This window comes from Leptonychotes weddellii, chromosome 4 (genome assembly GCF_054177405.1).
Source record: "Leptonychotes weddellii isolate Sample4059 chromosome 4, ASM5417740v2, whole genome shotgun sequence".
Lineage (NCBI taxonomy): Eukaryota > Metazoa > Chordata > Mammalia > Carnivora > Phocidae > Leptonychotes > Leptonychotes weddellii.
In genome coordinates, this window is record NC_138372.1 from 21,709 (window position 1) to 45,674 (window position 23,966).

The 23,966-nt window shown below is 52.5% G+C and overlaps 1 long non-coding RNA gene across 2 annotated transcripts in view; it reads right to left on the bottom strand.

Moving 5' to 3' along the window:
* The window catches only part of LOC145721165 (uncharacterized), a 26,323-nt gene continuing 2,357 nt past the window's right edge, over window positions 1–23,966 (bottom strand). For both annotated transcript variants that reach the window (XR_014144629.1, XR_014144630.1), the window contains exon 2: window positions 1–21,989. This is a non-coding gene — a long non-coding RNA (uncharacterized LOC145721165). The remainder of the gene's footprint in view (window positions 21,990–23,966) is intronic.

Sequence of the window (23,966 nt, forward strand, 5' to 3'; positions counted from 1 at the left end):
TATCTCAAGATTGCTTTGGCTATCTAGGGTCTTCTGTGGTTCCATGCAAATTTTAGGGTTGTTTGCTCTATTTCTGTGGAAGAATATCACTGGAATTTTGATAGGAATTGCATGAATCTGTAACTTGCCTTGGGTAGTATGGACATTTTAACAATATTAAATATTTGTGTGGGGACACCTGGGTGGCTCAGTCAGTTAAGTGTCTGCCTTCGGCTCGGGTCATGATCTCAGGGTCCTGGGATGGAGCCCCGTATCCGGCTCCCTGCTCAGTGAGGAATCTGCTTCTCCCTCTCCCTCTACCCCTCCCCCCACTTGTGCTTCTCTCTCTCTCTCTCTCTCTCTCAAATTAAGAAATAAAATCTTTTTAAAAAACAATATTAACTCTTCCAGCCCATGAGCACAAAATATTTCTCCATTTATTTCATCTTCTTCAATTTATTTCCTTACTGTCATAGTTTTCACCTTCAAATCCAAAACAGGTTCCATGAGCATGAACTATCTTTCCATTTGTTTGTGTCATCCTCAATATCTTTCACCACTGTTTTTATAGTTTTCAGAGTACATATTTTCACCTCCTTGGTTAAATTTACTCCTAGGTATTTTATTCTTTTTGATAGAATTGTAAACGGGATTGTTTTCATAGTTTCTCTTTCTGATGCTTCATTATTAGTGTATAGAAATGCAACAGATTTTTCATATTGATTTTGTATCCTGCAACTTAACTGAATTCATTATCAGTTATAACAGTTTTTTAGTGGGTTTTCTATATATAATCTGTCATCTGCAGATAGTGACAGTTTTACTTCTTCCTTTCCAACTTGGATGCCTTTTATTTGTTTTTATTGCCTGATTGTTCTGGATAGGACTTCCAATACTGTGCTGAACAAAAGTGGTGAGTGGGCATCCTTGTCTTGTTCATGATCTTAGAGGAAAAGCTTTCAGCTTTTCATTGTTGAGTACAATGTTAGCTGTGGGCTTGTCATGTATGGCCTTTATTATGTTGATGTACATTCCCTCTATACCCACTTTGTTGAGAGGTTTTTTTTTTTTTGTCTTAAATGCATGTTGAAATTTGTCAGATGCTTTTTCTGCGTCTATTGGGATGATCATATAATTTTTATCCTTCATTTTGTTAATATGATATATCAGATTGATTGATTTGTGAATATTCAACCATCTTTGCATCCCTGGAATAAATCCTGCTTTATCACGGTGTATGATCCTTTTAATGTATTACTAAATTCAGTCGGCTAACATTTTATTTGGGATTTTTGCATCTATGTTCATCACAGAGTCTGCTTGTCCCTCTCCCTCTGCTCCTCCCCTCATTTTCTTTCTCTCTCTCTCAAATAAATAAAATCTTTTAAAAAAAAAAAAGTCTGTTTTGTGTGTATAAGTATAGCTATGCCAGCTTCCTTTTGGGTTCCATTTGCAGGGATACCTCTGACCATCCCTTCACTTTCAGAGTGAGTGTGTGTGAGTCCTGTAAGCAGCATATAGATGGGTCTTGTTTTTTTATACATTTAGTCATGCTATGTGTTTTGATGGGAGAATTTAGTCTATTTATACATAAAGTAATTATTTGATAGGTGTGGACTTATTTACGTGTTATTATTAATTGTTTTGTGGCTGTTTTTATAGTTCCTCTCTGTTCCTTTGTTCTCTTGCTCTCTTCCTTTGTCGTTTGATGATTTTCATTAGTGCTATGCTTAGATACATTTCTCTTTATCTTTTGTGTACCTACTATAGGTTTCTGGGTTGTCATTACCATGAGGCTTACATATAATAGCTTATATTTTAACAGTCTATTTTAACTTGATAACAACTTAAGTTTGAATGCATTCTAAAGCTCTACATTTTTAGGGGTGCCTGTGTGGCTCAATCAGTTAAGCCTCTGACTCTTGGTTTTGGCTCAGGTCATGACCTCATGGGTCGTGAGATAAAGCCCCAAGTCAGGCTCTGTGCTCAGCAGGGAATCTGCTTGAAAGATTCTCTCCCTCTGCCCCTCCTTCCACTCTCTCTCTCTCAAATAAATACATAAATCTTTTTTTTTCCTTAGATTTTATTTATTTGACAGAGAGAGCACGAAAGAGCACAAGCAGGGGGAGCGGCAGAGGAAGAAGCAGGCCTCCCGCTGAGCTGGGAGCCCGATGCAGGGCTCAATCCCAGGACCCCAGGGATCATGACTTGAGCCGAGGACAGATGCTTAACTGACTGAGCCACCTCGGCACCCCATTACATATATCTTTTTTAAAAAATAAAGCTCTACATTTTTACTCTCCCACATACAGATTTTATGTTTTTGATGTCACATTTTACATCTTTTTATTTTCTGTGTCCCTTAACTAATTGTTGTAATTACAGCTCTTTTTACCACTTTTGTTTTTTAACCTTCACACTAGCTTTATAAGTGATTAATCCACTATCTTTACTCTATGTTTCCGGTGAGATTTACACTTTCATGTTTTCTTGTTCATACTTAACACACTTTCTTTTGAGCTTCAAGAACTCCCTTTAACAGTTCTGGTAAGGTCAGTCTAGTGGTGATGAACTCCTTTAGTTTTTGCTTGTCTGGGAAACTCTGTATCTCTCCTTTAATTCTGAATGATAACTTTGCCAGGTAGAGTATTCTGGGTTGGAAGTTTTTTTTTTCTTTCAGCACTGTCTTTTTTTAAGTAATTTTTTAAGTAAGCTCTATGCCCAATATGGGGTTTGAACTCACAACCCCAAGATCAAGAGTTGCATGTTCCATGAACTCATCCAGCCAGGTACCCATTCAATACTTTAAATATATCATGCCACTCTCTCAGGCCTGGCAAGTTTCTGCTGAAAAATCTGCTAATAGTCTTGTGGGGGTTCCTTTGTATATAACAAGATGGTTTTCTCTTGATGCTTTTACTATTCTCTCCTGTCATTCACTTTTGACAGTTTAATTATAATGTGTCTTGGTGGGTGCCTGGGTGGCTCAGTTGGTTAAGTGACTGCCTTCGGCTCGGGTCGTGATCCTGGAGTCCCGGGATCGAGTCCCGCATCGGGCTCCCTGCTCGGCGGGGAGTCTGCTTCTCCCTCTGACCCTCCCCCCTCTCATGCTCTCTCTATCTCATTCTCTCTCTCAAATAAATAAATAAAATCTTTAAAAACAAAAAAATAATGTGTCTTGGTAATGGTGTCTTTGAGTTCATCTTATTTGGAATTCTGTTTGCTTCCTGGATCTGAATGTCTGTTTCCTTCCTCAGGTTAGGGAAGCTTTCAGGCATTACTTCAAATAAATTTCCTGTCACTTTCTCTCTCTCCCTCTTTTGGGAGCCCTATAACATGTATGTTAGTGCACTTGATATTGTCCTAGAAGTCCCTCAAGCTATCTTTACTTTTTTTTTTTCTTCACTAATTTTTCTTTTTGCTGCACTGATTGGGTGAGTTCCACTGCCCTGTCTTTTTTTTTTTTTTTTTTTCTAAGAGAGGGAGGAGGAGGAACAGAGGGAGGGAGAGAGAGAATCTTAAGCAGACTCCAGGCCCAGCACCAAGCCCAATGTGGGGCTCGATCTCATGACCCTGAAATCATGACCTAAGCCAAAATCAAGAGTTGGATGCTTAACTGACTGAGCCACCCAGGTGCCCACCACTGCCGTGTCTTTAAATTCACTGACCCTTTCTTCTGCTTCATCTAGTCTGCCATCAAACCTCTGTAGTGTATTTTTCAGTTATTATATTCTTCACTTCCATGACTTCTATTTGATAGTTTCTCTCTTTTTTAAGGTTCTCACTGTGTTCATCCTTTCTGCTTGCCATAATATTTTCATAACTCATCTCAGAAGTGATGCTCCATCACTCCTGCCATTACACAGAGTATGGGCACCATGAGGGGGTCACTGAGGGCAGTTTAGAGGCTTTCACAGTCTCTCATCTTCCTTCATGCTCTAAGTCCTGCCTCTGAGCAGCCCCTACCATCTACACACACTGGGCACTTAGGAGCTGAGAATAAATGAACACTCCACATCTATGCACTTCTGCCAACATATGTTCATCTCCCTCCTCTAGACTGTTCCCCCAACTCCCAAATGCAGCTCATCAATTCATCTTCAAGACCCTCATCAGAGACCCCAGGGCCTGTCATTGGAAAGGAGTCCAGAGGCTGGTGCTCTTTGGACCCTAGCTCACCCTCCTCAGGCCCTAAGTGATTTTATGATTTTATGATTTTATGTTAATTTATGTAAATTGATACTTTTGTGGAGGATAATTCATAAAGGTTGGATCTTTAGCTAGAAAAACATTTCTAGGGGCGCCTGGGTGGCTCAGTCAGTTAAGCGTCCAACTCTTACTTTCAGCTCAGGTCATGATCTCAGGGTTGTGAGATCAAGCCCCACATCAGGCTCCCAGCTCAGCCTGGAGTCTGCTTTTCCCTCTCCTTCTGCTCCTTCCCCCAATCTCTTTCTCTTTCCCTCTCTCTCTCTCCCTCATAAATAAAAATAAAATCTTAAAAAGAGAAAGAAAAACATTCCTAAAATGTTCTAAATGCCAAAGACAAGGTTGAATATGAGGCTTGTGCATGGGGACATGGGAGAGAGTCCAAGCCAGAGAGAGATCCAAGGAGAGGGATATCACAAGCCCTTTCCTCTGCTGGTGAGGAAAGAACCAACACTAGAGGGGGCACCAGCAAGCCACAGACAGCATCACCAGTGACCAAGCCCAAGAAAGAGCTTGGATCTGGGCTAGGGGAACCTAGAATTTAGCCCCAATGAGGGGTTCTCAGCGAGACAGATGTGGCTCTGGACTAAACCACTGCAGCCCGAGTTCCCTCTGTCAGTGCAATGTTCTCCCAAGCAGTGAGAATAACTGGACCATGCAAAGCCACCAGGGCTCATGGATGAGCACTGTGCCAGCCACACAGGATGGTGCAAGTCCCAGTGGCCCCAGATCCTGGTCTACGGTTTTGTGATTGAAACAAAGCCTCTACCCATCAGAGCTTCAACTGCTGTGTCAGCAGGCTCTTCTGGGCAGCCAGGAAGAGCAGCAGAAGGGTGGTAGGGGCTACACTAGGTCACCACTCCTCTAGAGCCAGAGCCTTGAAAACATGAGTGTGGAGGCTCCTTCCCACCCTCAAACCTGTGAGGTCCAAAGAAGCCCCTGCTCCGGAGTTTGGTGAGGCTCCAGGGCCACCTGATACCCCTTTCCCCATCACCCAAGAAACCAGGGCCCCTGGGGCTTGGGGATGCTGGGCCCATGTGCCTGCTCGTACTTGCCTTTCCTCCTCCGGTACCTGGATGATTGAGGAGCTGTCCGCTCCCAACCTCCTCGCATCGTGTCCTGTCCCTAGATACCACGGCGCTTGCCTACTGTCCCTGAGAGGGCGAGGGTCCCCATCCGTGGTGCTGATTTCCCAGAGTGGACCCGCTGTGGGTCCTCCGCGAAGGAACACAGCGCCGCCACGAGGGGGCGCTGCTCCTCCTTGAAATGCCGTTCCAACCTTCCCTGGATTTGGGCACACTGTTGAAGAGTTCCAAAAAATAAACATGTGGAAATGAAGGTGAGCAAAAAGGAAGCTTGGGGCGGGGGCATCATAGCCATGGACAGGTTCCCAAAATTCTGGTCTTATTCTAGACCCCAAATTCACAGAAAGGGGCTCACATTCCAGAAAGTATCTGCCTATAGAAATTTGGTTCTGACATCTAACCAGATCCCCCACTTCTGGGTTGGAATTTTGTTGCCATGGCGTGCAGGTTTGGCCATTTGAGCCCATCTGGAGACCAGCCTAATTCCTAAGACTTATAGGGACAGCAGGGAATAGAGGAAAAGGAGGCTTTGGAATCAGCAAAATTCTCCCCAGTAAGAAGTTGAATGTCCCTGAGCAAGTCACCCACTCTCTGTGAGGCTATTTTGTCATAGAGATAATAGTGCCTCCCAGAAGGGTTTTTAGAACCATCAGAGGCAATGTGTACAGTTCTCACCCCATCACCAGGCAGCTTGACCCTCTCCCACCCTACTGGTAAACCACTGCCACCTGAAACCACTTTTTAGCTGAGAAAACAAATACATAAATAAACCAGGTACCACTCCACATCCACAAGAAGAGAGATTAAAAAAGAAAAGAAAAGAAAAATAACAAGTGCTACTGAGAATGTAAAATGGTGCAGCCATTGAGGAAAACAATTTGGTGGTTCCTCAAAAAGTTAAACACGGAATTGCCATATGATCCAGCAATTCCACTCCTAGGCATATACCCCCCAAAGAACTGAAAACTGGTACTCAAATACATATACATGTATGTTCACTCTTCTCGATGGACAAAAAATTGAGACAACCCAAATATCCATCAACTGAAGAATGGATAAACAAATTGTGGTAGATCCACACAACAGAATTGGGATGGAGGGAGGGAAGGAAGGAGCAGAAGGGGGGTGAAGGGGACATTATTCCTGAGCAAGAGACAGGATCCTGTTCAGCTTTCTCCACTGTGACTTTGGCCAAGTCCTTAGCCTCTCTGGACCTCCGTTTTCTCATCCACAACCTGGGCAACACAGTGATTGTTGGCTTCATGATTTGAAGGAACAGCACAGTGCCTACCACACTAATAATGCTAGTAAAAATAGTCATCGTTATTGGTATGTCATTCCTGCTACCCTGTGATGTTGGCAGGAAGGACAGGAAGTGGATATGGGTGCAGAGAACCTAGGGGGATGGAGCAGGGCGGTGTATGGGACCAAGGAATAAGGGGTGGTCTCCTTAGTGACCGGGGAGACGGCACTGACCGCAGATAGGGCCAGAGGACCCAGCTGGGCTGGTCCTGTACCTGCAGCTTGCTGAGGCTGCCCACCAGGATCTCTGTCCCGGCAGTATAACCAGGCCCCAGGGACACTCCAAGCTCCGAAGGCCAGACTCGGCCCGCCCCCGCCCCGGCTCGGCGCCAAGCACCCAGGCTGAATCACCTGGGATCCGAGCAGCCAGTCCCCTGGCCTGCAGCCCGACCTGGAGCGGGACAGAAAGGGAAGGGTTAAGCTACCGGCGCGCCGGTTTGGGGGTTGGAAGGGGGAGCTGCCGCCGCCGGCGAGTCGTCGCGATTGGCTCGGCCGCAGGACCCGGGGGCAGCTGCGGGCGGACGGCCGCCCAGACTTCCCGGACGCGCCTGGCGCCTCCGCTGCGCCGCCGGCGGCCTCCCGGGACGCGCTGCCCGGCTGGCTGCCTGGGGACAGCTCTGCTCCTGCGCCAGCCCCCCCACCCTCCCCCGAAATCTCCCGGCCCCGGTGGGGGGCGGCGGGGACTGTCTTTCTTGGGGCTTGTCAACCGCGGTGACAGCGAGAGATTGTCAGCGCGCTCCATCGCGGGCCCCTAGGAAGGACGCCCACCAGCCAGCCAACGTTCATGCTCCTCCCCGCAGACTCCTGTAGGGCTGAATCTGTTTGTCCTGATGTCTAGCCATGGGGCAATCTGCCAGGTCCCACGAAGCTGGGGGTAGGAGCTGATCCTTTGACTGATCACATCTAGGAAAAAGCCGGGTCTGATGCTTTCATTCCCCCTCCCAGACCCCAGGAACTTCTCATACCATACAAATAGGGGTGGGCTTGTTCCCTGGGCACCCTGTGCCTGCCAGCCCCCTCCTGTGGAGCCCTCAGCCACCCCACCATGGCCAGAGACTACTCTCACCCCAACCACCATTGGCAGCCATTCAAGCTAGAATCCTAATTGGAGCTGGAAGAGGCTCCAGAAAATCCAAAACTATAGGCTCTAAATGTATGTGACAATTGTTGATAGTCTTGGTTGTTATTTTGAAAAGTGTAGGTATGCTCATGCTAGTGAGATAGACACTGTTGAAAAGGGTATCAATTCAGAGAATGTCATTGCAAATAGAAGACAAGGTTAAGACTAAGATGAGGAAAAGATTATGGAGGTTTTCAGAGAAAAGTTTTCTCCACTTTCTCTGTCTGGACACTGGAGCCATATACCTGCACCACCCCCAATAGGACTTTGTGGGCTTCAGCCCTGAGCAAGATTTGGGGGAAGGACATGTCCACTTCCTTACTTGGGCCTTGCCCCCTTTTCCTCACCACGGGTGTCCTGGACCTAGTCTTCATCCTCTGCCTCCCTAACCCCACTCCCACCCTGGCCCTGCCAGCCACCCAATCTTAGCTTCTGCCTCCTCACCCCCTCCAAGGCTACTCTCCCTCTATAAAAGGGCAAGAATCTCCTTCCAGCCTCCCTCTCCAAGGGGAGGGAGGCAGTGAGGCGATCACCTGTCCCACTCCCTCATCTATCACCCTGAAACTGTGTTTCACGATAAAATTACTCATCCTCAGCCAGTGATAAATGAAATCAGTCTAGAGGCGACCACACAGAGTGGAGGTGGGGGTGCCCCATTCAGGGTTTCTGGGCTTGGGTGAGGGAAACCCAGGGGAATTGTCTCTGTGTTAGCACATACCCTGGCCAAGTTAGTAGATTTGTGTACCCTAATGTGTACTCTTGGTAAAAAAGACATGTGTGTGTGATTCTGTGTTTGTGTGTGCTGAGCCAGCCTGTCTGCCCTGCAGAGTGATGACGGTGGGGTGGGGGGTGGGGGCTGAGCCTTGAAGCAGCTGGGATTCAGAGTCCAGGCAAGGCTGTAGAGAGAAGAGGCTATATCCCCAGAGGAAGGGGCTGGAGGGATCAGAAAACTGTGGTGAGCCACGGAATGGGGTGCTGGGACAGACAGGAGGAGGGGCTGAGTGTCTATGAGCTTTGGCTGGTGCTGAAAGAAGGAAGCAGGCAGCCCATGAGCTAGAGGTAGGATGACCAGTGACCATGTAGCTGCAGGTGAGCACAACAAAGCAGCCTCCAGCAGCTTCGGAAGTCAGATGAACCCTTGCCCATACGAACTGGAGCCTCTGGACCTTGAGGTATCCAGAGGCAGGCAACTCTCAGCACCAGCCCCAGGCAGCAGAATGATAGCCAATGGCTCCTCTGGATCCTTCTGGATCCCCTGCTTTCTTCCGCTTTAGGCCCAGGAATCCATGAGACCTCCTTAGCTGATCACTAAAGGATTAATTAATCATCAAAATAATGAGCTCAGGGGCAGGTCTTGGCCCAGAGCAGCTGTGGGCTCCTTTGCTAAAGCACAGAGGTCCAGAGGACCAGACCCCAAAGCTACTCCGCCACCTGCCACCTGGTCTGTGAAGGATGCAGAAAGAGCACCTGCCACACAGGTTGCTCTAAGGGCACCTGAGATCACGCTTGTGAAAGGCTGAGTCATTGTGACCCTTATTTCCAAGGCCTCCTGAGGGCTGGCTGGCCCCTGGAGTAGAGAGGAGACCCCTCTGGGGCTCACAGTTCAGGTAGGAATAGCAGATTCCCGTGCAAGTCAGAGTCAGAGTTCTGGAAAGGCAGGGAAGTGTGCTCAGAAGTTCAAGGGACAAGGGACTCATTCAGACCAGAGAGATCCAGGAAGCTTCAAAGAGGAAGCAGCATTTGAAATTGGCATGGAAGGATGAGTAGAATTGGACAGAGGGGACTGGTGTCAAAGTGCCGTTCTGGAATGTGGGTAGTCCAGCCTGCTTCCTTTTCCGATTCCCACACCCGGAAGAAAGGGCCGTGTGAACCATTCACTTTAGTCCCTGGGGGGTGCGACACTGTGCCTGGCACAGAGGCATACTTAGAGCTGACTGAACAAACCAGGGAGAAATCATAAATGTGTGTTCACCTTGTAGACAGTGGAACCATGGAGTTAATGAGTCGAGAAATGACAGGTTGAACACTCTGGACGGTACGGGAGAGGCCAGTGGAGAAACAGCGGGATCTTATGAGGGCTGCCTACAAGGCCACACTCAGGGGAGGCCTAAGACTCTAAAGGGGAGCAGGAGTGGGACAAGAAGGAGGGGTCTCATCAGACAGACAGCTCGAGCCTTGGGAGGAAAATGCCTGGGCAGGGAGTCTGTGCTCTTTGGGCACTGAGCTTCCCGTAGTCACTGCCTTTGAAAATAGTGCCTCCTGGGGACAGATGTCACCTCCCAGGAGTAACACTGGCTTCTAAGCTCCCCGGGGGTGGCTGGGGGTAGCATCCTCCCCCCATATAAGCCTCTGATGTGGGGTTCCCAGATGTTCTACCTTGATGATGGCTGTGCTAAAGGTGGGTGGCATTTTTGTGTGTGTGGGTGGCATTTTTTTTTTAAGATTTATTTATTTGACAGAGAGAGAGAGAGCACAAGCAGGGGGAGTGGCAGAGGGAGAGGAAGAAGCAGGGAGAGGAAGAAGCAGGCTCCCCGCTGAGCAGGGAGCCCAATGCGGGGCTCAATCCCAGGACCCTAGGATCATGACCTGAGCCAAAGGCAGATGCCCAACCGACTGAGCCACCCAGGCCCCCCCGTGGGTGGCATTTTGAGCTGACACCAGGTTCTCTCTCTGAGAAAGAGGTTTACCTGCCACTCAAAGAATGTCTGGCTCATTGGAGCCTTTGGGTCCAACATGTCCCCCAAACAGAAGAAACAGAGCCCGGTTCAAGACCAAGACTCAGGTGGATGGTGCCCTCACTCCCTCCCATTCTGTCCCTCCACCCTGCTCTGGAATATCCCATTCCTGATGCTGTCTGCCCATCTATCTTCAGAGCTCAAAGCCAAGACCCTGGTTTGCCTGCAGGTCAGATGTCCACCTCCTCCAGGTACCATGCCCCAGGCTGCTTTTGGCCAGAGGGCCAGCCCTGATGAATTCCACCCCTCCAAGCTCCCTGTGTCAGAAACACCCTGTCCTTGGAATCCCTGGGCAATGGCAGGCCAAGATCTGAACCCACCTCTGTTTCAGACAATGTCCACTCCTGCCTGTGTTGTGTGTATACACACATTAGCAAATGCATGCCCTTGTGTGGCACGTGTGTGTGTTTATGACCAAAGCTGCTGCTCATATGGTCCACAGAGTATCCACTTTCAGGTAATAAAACAAACCTGGCATCTTTAAAGCTTCTCTCCACTCCCAGGGACTTCCAAGATTGAATTTCCTCCCCTAGTGGCAGCATCCTAGGGCACTGGTGATGAAGCCCTCCCAGCTGAGGGATGGACCCCTCGTCCACGGCCCATCAGGCTCTCCCCACAGTGGACTTAGCCCCCACTCCCAGCTCTTCCTGCTCCAGGCATTGGTGCACCTTTGCAGTTCATGTGCTGTGGCCCATTTCCTCTTTCTCGGTCCTCCTTGTCCCCACAGCAAAGCTACTAGTCACCCAAGGCAGCAGGGATTGAACGAAAGGTCCTGGAGGTAGAAGGGGCCAGTGGATACCAGGCTGGGAGTGCTTCAAGGAGCTGTGGCTCCCAGGCCCCTGACCACAGGATCCCCTCTGATGCACCCTCCCTGGGCTGAAGTTCAGGATGGCCCAGCCTTTACCAGGCTGTGGTAGGTCAGCAAGTGATGGGGCCAAGGGTCTGTCGTGCTACGGACTGTATGGGCCATGGAGCTGGGTCACATAAGCAGTCCAGGCATGCTTGGAAAACATTCATTGAGAGCCTCTTATATGCACGAGCTATGGAACACATTGTAGGCACACTCATGGGACAGATGCTTGGACAAGACAGAGCAGCCAGGCTTACCCTCCTGCCAGAAACAACTCAAACACCAGACAAAATACAGAAAACATGGCCCTCGAAACACTGGACATCAGGTGATGAAGGAGGGGGAGTCCCTGAGAGGCCCCAGCTCACTTCCTGAGCATTTCCAGCTGTGGTGCAGGGAGGGGACCCAGCAGTTCCAGGGGTCCCCCCAAGGGCAGAGATGGAGCTGGGAGTCCTAGAAAGCCAAGGCAGCTAGAGTCTGCAGGAGGGGGCACGGGAGAGGAGAGAGTCCTAGAGATCTGCAGAGCATGAGGAACGTGCTTGAGGCCGGGAAAACCACAGAGAGGGCCACAGCGAGCCCTGCCCAGAGCTCACACAGGGCTGTGGAGAGTGCTCGGTCCAGTGGTCAGCCTGGAAGACCTCACCTCACTGGGGCGGAGTACCAATTGGGTCTTGCAACAGTAAAATGGGACGAAATTATCCCTAGACCAAACGCTGCTCTAGTTCTCCCAGCAAAGCTTAAAAGCAAGACCTGAAGGGACCAAACTTCTTCCAAATGACTTCCTGATGTCCAGAGGAAAGTACAAGAATATTTTTGAAAATAGTCAGCACCCATCAAAGTTCACAATCCTAGTCACCTGATTAAAAATCACCAGGCATGCAAGGAAGCAGGAAAATGCAACCCATGAGAAGGAAAATCAGTCACTTGATGCTGACCCAGAAATGACAGGGATGGCAGGGTGAGAGCACAGGGCATGAAAGGGCCCACTCCAACTGTCTCTGGGTGTTCAAGAAGCCAGAGGACAGGCTGAATGTGTTAGGTGGGGACCTTCTGAGGCTGCTAAGAAGAGGTCAGTTCTGGGAAGGGGTGGACTGCTTGGATGCGGACAGAGCAGGATCTCTGCCAGGGGGACTTGGGCTCAGACCCAGACCCTGCAGGCAACTGCCCAGCTGGAATGAGCCGTCTCCACCCCACCCTGCAGACTTGGGATGCCTGGCACACAGCAGATGCTCGATACATATTAATTGTTTTGTTTAACTCTCCTTCCCATTTTACAAATTGAAACTCAGAGAGGTTAAAGGTCTTCCCAAGGCCAGGCAGCCAAGAAGTGGTAGGTTCAGGGCCCTGGGCATTCAGTCTCAGGCACTCTGTGCAGCACACCTCCAACCACCAGGTCACACCAACCTGGTGGGTTTGAGGTAGGCTTAGGGGTGTAACACCAGTTTCCCAGGAAGCAAGCCAAGAGGGAAGAGGCAAATGTCAGTGCCCACACCCTGAGTCCTTCCACATCCTCCATCCAGGATATCTGGAGTCTGGAGCCCCCACCCCAATTTCCCAACCTTGCCTCAGCCTCCCCAGGTTGTGGGTAGAAACAGGGAACCACAGTGGACAGGCTGGGAGCCCTGCCTGAGGGTGCTCATTTCTGTAATTACCATAATTGCCTTAATCACTGCTTGGGCTGGAACACTCCTCTGCAGGCTTTGCATTCAGCCCCCACCACTGCACACCTCAGCAGCTCCACCTGGGGATACGGATGCACAGCTCAGGGGCACAGCACACACTCCCAGCCACCCCACAGGCCCCACCCTGCTGCAGCTTGGGCACCGGGTACCTCCATCAGCACCCTTGTCTAGACCATTTGCTCTATGCCAGCCCACCAGACCAAGAGCCCAGTGCTGGACCCAGGAAAACAAAACGAGCCAGGGAGTGAATGCCATGCCTGCAGGTGTGCACACTCAGGGACAGGCGCTTGCTCTGAGTCCCACCCAGGAAGGCACGTTCATACCAAGAGGAGCTGACACACACCCAGATACAGACCTTTCTTTTCCCTTGACCGGGGGGTTGGCCAAGGTGGAGAGCGGTTTGTGGACCTCTGTGGTGTTGCTCATAATGACCACTGCCCTTTTTGAGCAAATACCATGGGCCAGGAGTGTGCGGTTGCTTGACCAACCTCCAGTGGTTTGGCTTCACTTACAGAGAGGGAGGGCCTGAGGCTCAGAGCACAAGAACTAAAACCCCAAAGCTCCCCTAGCTCCAGAATAGGCCTCAGTGCCAGCTGCAGCCCCTAAGCAGACCCTGAAGGTCCAGGGTCCCACCAGTGAGGGGCTGGGGGAGGGGCGATGAGGGGCCTCACCCAGAGTCTCCCAACAAACAGCAGCTGAGAGTCAGGCCAAGGCAGGCGGTGGGACTGCCGCTGGCTCCTGCCAGGCTCCTGGCAGCATGAGCGATGGCAGGCTGAGCGATAAGAAACTAATAATTTATGTTTCCAGCTCCCGCGGCCCCGGCGCCAAGGGAAGGCTGGGCCACAGCCTCCTCCTCACACTGAGCGGCCGCAATCCTTTATTGCACAAATTATTAACGACCAAAGAATGAATGACTCTGTAATCAGATCAGGGCTGCCAGCACTTTTCATTTCGTTTATTTGTATAAATTCTGAAGCCAGGGTCTAGCCTGAGCTCAGAAAGTCAGTCTCATGCTAGACGGGTGTGCAGGGCCCCACCTAAACAGAGCACACCCCTCTCTCACCCTCACCCAGGACTCCACGGGGTGCTGAAGACAGAGGGTGTCGAGGAGGGGGACAGGGAGGTTGGTCTGACTGAGCTGGGCCCCGGGGCCAGGGTCAGAACTCTGTCCTTCAGCCTGCCTCAGGGCCATCTCCTACCCGTTCTCAGGGCCAGGGGCTAGCCCAGGGCTTGGTGGTGAGAGAAAGCTCCCCTGTCCCTGCATGAAAGCCTCTGATCCCTACCTGTCTTTACCCTTCTTCCCCAGTGCCTGCTTTTTGTCACACCGATGGTCCAGGCCAGCAGCAGCCCCAGGCTCCGTGCCCCACTCTGTCCGCTTCTCCTGCCTGGCCTCCCATCCTCCTTCCCCTTCTCAGGCTGATCTCTCCCCTGCCCTCCCTTTTCCTGTCCTGCTGCTGGGCTGTGCTGTCCTCCCTTGGGTGCAGGGACTCAGGCCATGAGGTTCCTGTGGCAGCGCGGAGGACTGAGCTGCCTATGGCCCTCTCACAAGCCCACTTTTAATCCCATTGACCTCTCGTTATACTACAGAGCATAAATTCAGATTTGGAGAGCTTATGTTCCATCATAAATTGGGCTGGCAGACTTCCGATCAACAAGATAAAGCTGTCTCCTGTGAGGTGGGTGTTTTATTAGTCTTGGCCTCAGTGCTGCAGGCACTGGGATTGGGGGAGGGGGGTGAGTCTTCTGCTCTGGAACCCTCCCGTGCTGTTCAGAGCAGCCTGATGGTGCCCAGGGATCTGAGTGCTTCCTATCATCATGGGCAGGCACCAGGAACCTAGTCATCCCCTGGACCTGGGCTGTAAATGCCCTTAGACCCCCATCCCCACATCACCAATCTGAGTGGCCACTACTCAATCCCCAGGCTGGGCACTCGAGGGTCAAGACAGAGGCTCGGTGTGCACCCAGGCATGTGCATGTCTGTGCCCCACCCTCCCTGGTAGACCTTTGAGAACCTGGCCAGAGCCAGAGTAGGGTTGGGGGATGGGGGTGCAGCTGGACCTGCCTGGAAACCCTGGGGGCAAAATGGCTGGAGGAGGGGGGCCCAGAAAGAGGGAAGTCAAACCCCCGGCTCCAGAGATGTGATGGCCTGGTCCAGCTTTACTTGCAGGTGTAGACACAGGCAGAGTCCCTACAGGCAGAGATGGGGAGGTCTTGGCAGCTAGGGCCACTCTGGGCCTGGGCTCCTGCCACTCACCCAGAACTGGGAGTGATGTCTGCTGGCCTTGCCTGCCCCTCCCTAGAGGTCAGGTCTTTCTTCAAAATCTCAGTCTCTGTCAACACCACCTCCCTCTGCCACTGCCACTTCCAGCTCAGCTTCTGTACCAGCCTGCCAGAATCACTTCTCAGTGAAGTCACCCAAATCAGCATCCCCAGGGGGGCTCCTCTTGGCCCTTCTGAGCACCCTCGTCTGCCCAGGGCCTCAGCAACACAGTAAGAAACCTGTGGGTCCAGGGTATGTGCTGGTGTTCTGGGGTGCAGGACACCCTGACAGGAAAGGAAGGTAATCCAGGGAGGCTTCTTGGAGGAGGGGTTGCTGCTGTAAGTCTTGAAGATAAGTAGGTGGTAGCAGGGCCAACATTACCACCATGCACAGAGAGCATAGAAACTGGATCCCTGGTGCTTTTAGAGACCACAAAAACATTTTACTTTCATTTCCCTTAAAACCAGAAGGAAAAAAAATAATATAATAATAATGAATATTAAATAATATATCTACCATGGATTATATTTGTCTTTATATCAATAGAGTTATAAAATACAATTTAAAAATTTTCAATGGAGGAAAGGACTCCCAAATGCAGAAGTTGCTACACAAGTGGTAATGGGGCCACAGAATAGTGATATTAGGGAGTGACGCTCCTGGGCAAAGACAACAACTCAGCCATGCTCAGACACTGAAGAAGACAGGGAAACAGGAAGTTGAGCCCAGGGGCGGAGGCAAGGCCTGGAGGCCAAGGGTCCCAGACTGTTCCCAAAGGAGCCCCTGGAGAGCAAGTTGGCCAGATGTGCCCATCAGGTACTGGATGAGTGGGGGCAGAGTCTGGGAGTATCACAGAAATATCATAGGTGAGAGGGGCCAGACTAGGTATTTGAAGGAAATGGATCTAGAAGGGAGCACATATGAGGTTTGCTGATTGGCTAATGGGGAGGAGTATGGTGCCTGCTCTCTGAGGGACTGCGAGCGAGATGGGGATGACAGCATGGTGGTAGGAAAAAAACTCAGGGGGCTGTGGGGTGGATGCATAGGGCAGGCTATTATATTATTTTTTTCCTTCTGGTTTTAAGGGAAATTAAAAGTAAAATGTTTTTGTAGTCTCTAAAAGCACCAGGGATCCAGGTTCTATGCTCTCTGTGCATGGTGGTAATGTTGGCCTGCTACCACCTACTTATCTTGAGTGTCTGGACTGAAGCTAGAGATTCAGGTTCATAGTCTGTAAAGGAAACCACAGAAGTACTTATGAAAGAGAAGAGTGCCTAGTGTAGAACCCACCCACTTACCCAGTCACCCATCATCCACTCATTCACCCATCAGTCCATCCCCCCACCCATCTACCCCTCAACCCAGCCTATGTTTGAGGGGTGGGTGAGGCAGGAATGAGAGGTGAGGCTGATCTGAGGGGATGGTCTCAGGGCATGTGCCCATGAGTGAAGCTCATCTAATACATAGCAAGGCGTCAACTAGAAGCACTAAGAAAAATCCCAATGTATTGAGGCCAAAATCACGGTATCAAGCAGAAGCTGACAATTTGCTGAGGACCATGTTCCTGGATGGAAGATGGGATAACCCAGCAGGAGTTCTGGCTTTGCCCCTCACCAGTCATGAATCACCCTGTCATGTCTCTGAGGCCCCAGGAGCTCAGGAGCCCACATATACCTGCTGGACCTTAGACACACAGTTACTCAACTGCCAACATGTGGCAGACTCATATTTTGGCAAGGCCACCCAGTCTGGAAGAATGGTCTGTCTGTTCTCCTGGAAGGGGTCTATAGCACGCTGACATCTGTTAGCATCTGCATGTACACAGAGCATCAAAGGTCAGGATCCTTTGTCCTGAGCAGGGCATGAGGACTCCACATTTGGGGATGCCCATATTCCTCTATGCAGAGGTAAAACCCCCTCAGACCAGCCCCAGTCCCTCCAGTTGCCTCTTCTGCTCCCACTTCCCCCAGGCCTCCAAGCAGCCTGGCCAGTCTGCAGGTGGGAAGGCCCCCAAGGCCAACCTGGGACTGTTAAATGCCCCGGAGAAAGTGCCAGGTTGTGGCCTTGGACAGAGCCCTGGAATTGCTGCCCCTCCCCTGCCGGAGGTAGGTGTGGGTCTGGCCTCTGCCGATGGGCTCTGCTCAGGGTCTCAGCCCGTACCAGGCTGTGCTCTTCAGCCTACCCACTTCTGAGACTGCACCTGGGGCACCGTGCATAACTTCAAACGGTTGGACATCACAAAGTTCCTGTTCTCATGGCACAGTGTGCGGGGCCACTCTGCACAGAAGATGAGTTGACCCCATGGAGGACTTAGTGGGTTGCAGTAATAAAGGAACCCTCACACCCAGGGGTGCCTGGGTGGCTCAGTTGGTTGAGTGTCTGACTCTTGGTTTCGGCTCAGGTGGATCTCAGGGTCATGAGATTGGGCACCCGCATTGTGCTCCCCACTCAGCATGGAGTCTGCTTCCCCTCTCCCTCTCTGTCCCTCCCCCCACCAAATAAGTAAATCTTTAAAAATAATAAAAATAAAGGAAACTCACACCCAGACAGGCACTCACAGATGTTAACGCATTCAGTGCGCCCCACAGGAATGTCACCAACTCAACCAGCCCTTGGAGGAATGGGCCCACTGGCAAGGAGGACCGGGCCTTGGATGGGGTCAGGCCAAGTCGATGACCTCAAACAGCCAGCCTGGGCTGGACTCGTGAAATCGTGAAACTCACTGACCACCTCGGCTTGCTACGTCTTGATGTGACAAATCCATGCTGTCAAAGTGACTGTTGGTCTTCCTGGTGACCCTGACGGTGGGACTGTGTGTGAGGTACACCCAGACCACCCCTCCTCCCAGCGTAGGCAGGCGCAGAGTTGCAATCCTGCTGCAGCATAGTGGATGAGGCCTTGCCAAGAGGCTTGAGAACTTTCTCTCTCTCTCTCTGATGAAGAGGATGCCTGTGGCCAAACTCTTAAGAATCTTCTGGGGACAGGAGGGTATTCAGAGTCCTGCCTGGGCAGAAGCCCAGTGGACAGGTGCTGGGAGAAGAGGTGAGCAGGGATGGGGCTTCCCCAGGTCAGGGAGGCCAAGCTGGGCTGAGTGGGCCACACCAGGATGGACCCCTGTATGCAGCCCTCAAATGCTGACACGTGGGTATGTCAGAAAACAAAAGTCCTGCTCATAGGGAGCTCACACTCTGCAGGAAGTCCAACATATTAACAGTTGCTCCCAGAGCCAGTCTGGACTCCCTGTGCAGCCTGGGAGTCTTTCAGAGCTGGGCCTGGAGACAGCAGCTGTAGCCACCCACCCTCCTAGCCCTCCACCAACTGACCCCTCACCTCCAGTTTCCCTCTGCCTCCAGGCTTTCTGTGCTGAGGGTCCCCACCTGAATGTCCCCTCTTCTCCTTCAACTTCCACCTGGCAGTCCTGGCAGAGAGCCCACGGGAGCCCATTCTGCCCCATCATGCTCATCATGCTCAACTCCAAGGCCCCTCCCACATCCAAGCCCACTCCTCCCCCAGTACCCACTCCCCCCCATGGGAGCCTGACCGCTGCCCTATGACTCTGAGGACAGCACATCCTAATGTCTCTATCAGGACTGTGGTCACAGGTCTGCCCAGGCCAAGACAGCTGACCATGCAAAGAGTAAACATGTGACCAGCCGAGTTGGGATTGACCCTCCAGGGCCTATACCCCCACAATGAGGAGCGTGGGTCCCTAAGGCCTTCATGTGGGATCTACGCTGACTATGAGCTGATGTGGACAGCAAGACTGTGGTCACAGGAGGAGGGAAGCACATTCCCACATAAGCACACAGTATGGACACACACGAGCACATAGGAAACCCTACACTCTCAGGTAAGGGTCTCCTCGTCTCTCACACTCAGCCCCTGCTGGCACATTCCTGGGACATAGGGGTGTAATGGGACTGGAGCTGAGTCGGCGTGCTGCACCCCGCTCTACTACTCCACTCTGGTCATCTCCCTGACCTGACATCTGAAAGAGGGGGTGACTGGTGCTGCAGAGGCTTGTGCCATGAGGGATGAGGACCACATGGGGCTTTGGCACCCACATCCACCCAGCAGGGCACCAGCTGCGTCCAGAGGTCCCCCCAACCCCGTTTCCACCCCAAGCCACGTCCAGGCAGTAGGCTGGCAATGTCGACAGGGAGAGAAAGGGGTGACACCAGCCCTCATGCCCATTCACTGGGATAGATTCTTTTGTCCCTAGGGGCCCTGGAAGACTCTGCTCCTGCCCTTTACTTGGCCCTACCTTGGAGTGGACCCCCCAGGTCCTGCACTCTGGGCCCATTTATGGAGAAAGCATCTAGGGTGTGCCAGGCCTGCCTCCCTGTGCTGACCAGGGCACATGTAGCCACATCTTACCCTGACTGCTCTCCTCTGGGCCAAAGGGAACCCACAGATTTTGAGCCCCTATCTCATTTTTCAGATGGAGAAACTAAGGTCCAAAGAAGGGCAGAGAAGACTGGGTCATTCAGTGGCTAGCCAGGAGGACCCAAATCGCAGGCTCCTGCAGAGTCTGCCGTCCTTACCACCTGTGTCAGCCTACCTCAGCATAACCCGGGCCAAGAAGGGTCCACAGCCCCCGGCAGGCTGCTCTGGGGCAGGTGCTGCTCTCTGTCCCCAGTGATGCCAGCAAGTGGGTGTCTTCGTTCCTCCTCAAGAGGGGCCAAGCAAGCAGAACCAGTGGTAGCCAGACTCCGACCCATGTTGCCAGACCAGCAACCTCCTCTGTACGACATCAGTGTACCCAGTGCACCCTGTGTGTTGAGCTCATTTGTGTCATTGTATTTGTGTCTGAGAAAGTGTGTGTGTGTGCCAACTTCTGTGTAACACAGCAGGTGAGTATCATGTAACCAGTGCTCTCTGGCAGCGTGTGCCCTGTGGGTGCCCCAAGTCTGCACACCCACGGGAGAACCTAAGGTTGACCCTAGGTCCTATCTCTTTCTCCTTTAAATGGCATATGTTAAGGTCAGTGAACAGACTGGGCTCGGAAACATCTCTACTCCTGAGACGGAGACGGCATGGCCTGCCGCCAGCTCATGGCTGGCCAAAGGTAAGGCATGTCCCAGCAGGGCAGCCCCTCCTGTGTCTGACCTGCAGCTGGGAACAGACACATTCCTCCCCGAAGCTCTGGCCACTCTTGCAGGGAGTCTGGGGGAGCCCCAGCTGATTCACCACTGACCTTTGACCTCACAGGTTAACCCTTCCTAAACCAGACCCTTGCCCCAGCCATGCTGTCTTAGATATGACAGCTGTATCCAAATGGAGCCCATGGTGCAGGCCTGTGTGTCTACGGATGTTTTTGCACAGGTCTTGGTGTCCTTCCTCTGGCTGTGCTGTAAGTGAACACATACACTGTCCGTGCACGTTTGTGGTCAAGATGTCAGCATCTGTGCAAGCCCCTGTCCTGCGCATGCGCTTTTGAGAATGTACCCTGTTGTATGTATCTGTTGCTGGCTTCGGGTGCTTGCCTGAGGACATGGATGTGTGCACAAGGATGTACTTCCTCAGAGACGTGTCAGCTGTGCTCACACCTGTGTGGTCTGTCCCTGCATGCCTTCCCGTGCCTGGCATGTCTGGGCCTGCTCTCCCACCCTGACAGTCACCCTGGATGAGCTCAGGAAGACTAGGCTGAGGGAGCAGGCCCAAGGATGCACCTGAGATCTCAGAGACACACTGCTTTCCTCTGCATCTCCCAGCCTCACCTCTGGATCCCTCTCCCTGGGGTTCCACATCTGGTGCTCAATAAATGATTGATTGGTGAAGGAATGGATGAAAAGGGGCTCTAAGGGGCACAGTCTGGAGATGGGGGTAGGCAGGCACTCCAGGATGGGAGGGAGGCTACTGGCAGGAGTGCCAGTTGTGGACTGGGTCGGAGAGCTCCAGAAGAGGCGGTCAAGGCTGGCCGAGCCCGGGTTGGGGGCAGCAGGGTCTGCGGGCCGCCCCCGCGCGCTCCCCGGGGACGTCTCGGGTCACCGTCTGCACCGCCCGGGCCGCGCCGCCCCGCGGGTTATTTATGACCCCCTCCCCCTCCCTGGCGGCGGCGGCGGCGGCCACGGCGGGGGCTCCGGCCTCGGCCCAGCGGCAGAGGGCCCCCAGCGGGGGGACCGCGAGCAGCGATGGCGCCGCCGTGGCCGTGAGGAAGGCAGGGGCGGGGCCTCTGAGGGCCGGAGGAGGGGTTTTGGCAGCCGCTCCCCCCTACGTTTCCCAAGGAAGGTGCCGCCAGGCCTGAACTCCAGGCGGGGGGAGATTCTAGAGCCAAAATTCTGTCCTTCTGACCTCTGGCTCCAGTCAGAAGCGCAGAGCAGGTGCCAAACCAGGACACAGGTGGACAGGAGGAAGAAAGTGAGCAGATCCTTGTGGCAGGGGTATAATGCCCAGGAGTAAGGATGCCTGATGCCTGTGGGAAAGTGGCTCTGATCCTGTGGGCAGAGAGGTCTATTTCCCATGAAGAGGGGGAAACAGGTAGGGGTGGGGGTAGGGGTGAACTGATCAGCCAAAGCCCTGGAAGGGCGTCTCCTGAAAGTCAGGGTGTGGCCCTTGGAGGAGAAGGGGGTCCTGCAGGGAGCTTTGAACCCAGTCATGGTCATTTTAGGAAGCCCCCTTGATCCTCCAGAGAGAGGTGGAACCAGATAGTAGCATGGAGGTTAGGCTGGGTGAGCTAGGTTAGTTTAGCCCCCTTACCTTGCCAGCTGGGTCCCACTTCCGAAAGCCAGAGTTGGGGCCTTCTTTGCCCCTCCTTCACCACTGTGGGCCTGTTCAGGATGAAAGAAGTCAGGGGTGAGTCAAGGGTGGTCCTGCAGAAGGGAAGGGAGGCCCCCTCCACAGGCTACATGGTACCTTCTCAGATCTAGAGATAAACTTCACTAGCCTTCCCTCCCCAAACCTCAGTTTAAAGGTCAGGGGTTAGGAGGCCTAAGGGTCAGTGAATAGGTGCAGGCAAACATGAGAAGAACTGAGTGGAGGGGACCATCTTTTGAAAGCAGTGTCAGGGCTGTAGCCAGACAGTTGGCCTCACGCTGAGCCCTGATAACCTCTCCACACTGTGCCATGACCACAGATTAGCATGATGGCTCCTCTGTGGGCCTTGGCTCTTGGGCAGGAACGGCCTCCTGCATCCATTAGACATGGAGGCAGCACACCTGAGAGCAAGACGCGGACCACAGAAGGTGAGTGTGCACCTAGGGTCAGGCATGTGCAGGTGTCCAGTTTGCACGGAGGGCAACTGGGCTGAGGGTGGCACACCATATAGGATCACTCACTTTCACACCCACATTCACACCTGGCCCCTTAAATCCCAGCAGGCAGACGTACAAAGAGTAGAGCAGAAGGGGGATACAGAGGTTTGGGTGCATAGGTTCCCAGACACGTTCCTGGTCTCAGCCCAGACCTTGCTCCCCAAGTCAGTCTTGGGGCTGGCTGGTGCCTCAGTTGCAGATGATCTTGGCAGTGTGCATCAGCAAGGGAGAGCAGAGCAGTAGCCAGTGGTCAGGCTCATGCCCAGCTGGTGCAGGTGCCTGGGAGGAGGTGGGTGAGGGTGGTGTGCTCCCTCACTTCCATCACTCCCTTGCACAAGGTGCTCATTCAAGCACGCCTGTGGTCCAGCTCAACCCCCCAGAGCCTGGTCAGAGAGATGCCCACAAAAATGCCATGCCAAATGCATCTCAGTGGGGGTCTAGGCGCTGGGATGGGATCTGAGGCTACTTTCTAGCTTGTTCAGAATAACACATCAGAGAAAGACAAACCTGTCTCATCAGCTCTTAGTAGGTTTCTGTTTCTCTTCCTAATGCTTCTACTGCAAGGCTGGCATGCTGGCCTGCAGGGAGATGGGAGTTGAACACCAAGGGACAAGCCACCCTCATGCCAGGACTGGGCCAAGGCTGACCTGCTTCCTCAAGGCACCCAAGTGGACATGAGTGTAGAGGGTTCCTCTTCCCCAGACTGGCTCATACTAGGGAACAGAAATGTGCTCAAGTGTGCAATCTCGCACTCATCGGCCCCTCTTCCTCCCCACATCCTCCATCCCTCAACCAGACTGCGTCTAGCCCACCTTCCTGCCCCACAGCATGGCTCAGATATTGTTTGTCCTGGAGTCAGAGAGCCCGGATTTAAAACAGCTGTATGACATCAGGAGAGTTACTTGACCTCTCTGTGTCTCACCCTCCTCATCTATAAAATGAGAATAATGAGGAAAACTCATATTGAGATGATCAAGTGAACTAAGGCATGTAAAGTGCAGAGTAATAAGGCGGCAGTAATTGACAGCATCGTTGTCGTGTTGTTCACAGAACATGAAACCTCCCCAACACATTTGCAGAGGCCACACACCACAAACCCACAGCCTCACACCCTGCAGATGCAGAGGAGACCACCCACGCCCGACACTGATGCCCACCACCCACCGCCGCTGTGAAAACACTCCTACCCAGAACCGCCAGGCCAGCGGGCCGCTCCTAATCACAGATCCCTCCTGCGCCAGGAGCCCACTCTCGGCCCTGGGCCCGCCCCCTCCCCAAGTGTAGTCCGGGACTCCCAGCTGCGCCCAATGACTCCCTCCACAATGGCGCGGTCGGTGCGCGCAGCTTCTCGCTAGCATACGCTCCTTCCCACACCCTCGCGCGCTTGGAAATAGGGCAGGGGCGCAGCCCTGTCCCACCGCCCCCGCCGCCAGCCGTGTGAGCCCAGTCGGCCGTCACGCACCCCCTGCTGGAGCCCGCGCCCGCCCGCCCGCC